Source organism: Volvox carteri (genome assembly GCF_000143455.1).
Source record: "Volvox carteri f. nagariensis unplaced genomic scaffold VOLCAscaffold_5, whole genome shotgun sequence".
In the NCBI taxonomy this organism is placed as follows: Eukaryota; Viridiplantae; Chlorophyta; class Chlorophyceae; order Chlamydomonadales; family Volvocaceae; genus Volvox; species Volvox carteri.
The window spans coordinates 2,369,991-2,370,714 of record NW_003307548.1 but is presented as its reverse complement, the minus strand read 5'-3'; the positions used below and the strand labels follow the sequence as shown (position 1 = coordinate 2,370,714).

Here is a 724-nt window from a genome sequence, read left to right as displayed (position 1 = left end):
GTCGACGGCAAGAAGAAGGTGGTGACGGTGAAGATTCGACGTGGAGAAGGTGATGGCGACGGCAAAACGTCGACGGCAAGAAGAAGGTGGTGACGGTGAAGATTCGACGCGATGAAGGTGATGGCGACGGCAAAACGTCGACGGCAAGAAGAAGGTGGTTACGGTGAAGATTCGACGCGATGAAGGTGATGGCGACGGCAAAACGTCGACGGCAAGAAGAAGGTGGTGACGGTGAAGATTCGACGTGAAGAAGGTGATGGCGACGGCAAAACGTCGACGGCAAGAAGAAGGTGGTGACGGTGAAGATTCGACGTGGAGAAGGTGATGGTGACGGCAAAACGTCGACGGCAAGAAGAAGGTGGTGACGGTGAAGATTCGACGTGAAGAAGGTGATGGCGACGGCAAAACGTCGACGGCAAGAAGAAGGTGGTGACGGTGAAGATTCGACGCGAAGAAGGTGATGGCGACGGCAAAACGTCGACGGCAAGAAGAAGGTGGTGACGGTGAAGATTCGACGTGCAGAAGGTGATGGTGACGGCAAAACGTCGACGGCAAGAAGAAGGTGGTGACGGTGAAGATTCGACGTGGAGAAGGTGATGGTGACGGCAAAACGTCGACGGCAAGAAGAAGGTGGTGACGGTGAAGATTCGACGTGGAGAAGGTGATGGTGACGGCAAAACGCCGACGGCAAGAAGAAGGTGGTGACGGTGAAGATTCGACGGGA

General features: G+C 55.1%; 1 protein-coding gene across 1 annotated transcript in view; it reads right to left on the bottom strand.

Moving 5' to 3' along the window:
* VOLCADRAFT_87520 (uncharacterized protein) overlaps positions 1-724 on the bottom strand; it is a gene marked incomplete at both ends in the record, with an annotated part of 8,104 nt that overhangs the window by 4,825 nt on the left and 2,555 nt on the right. The window lies entirely within an intron of this gene.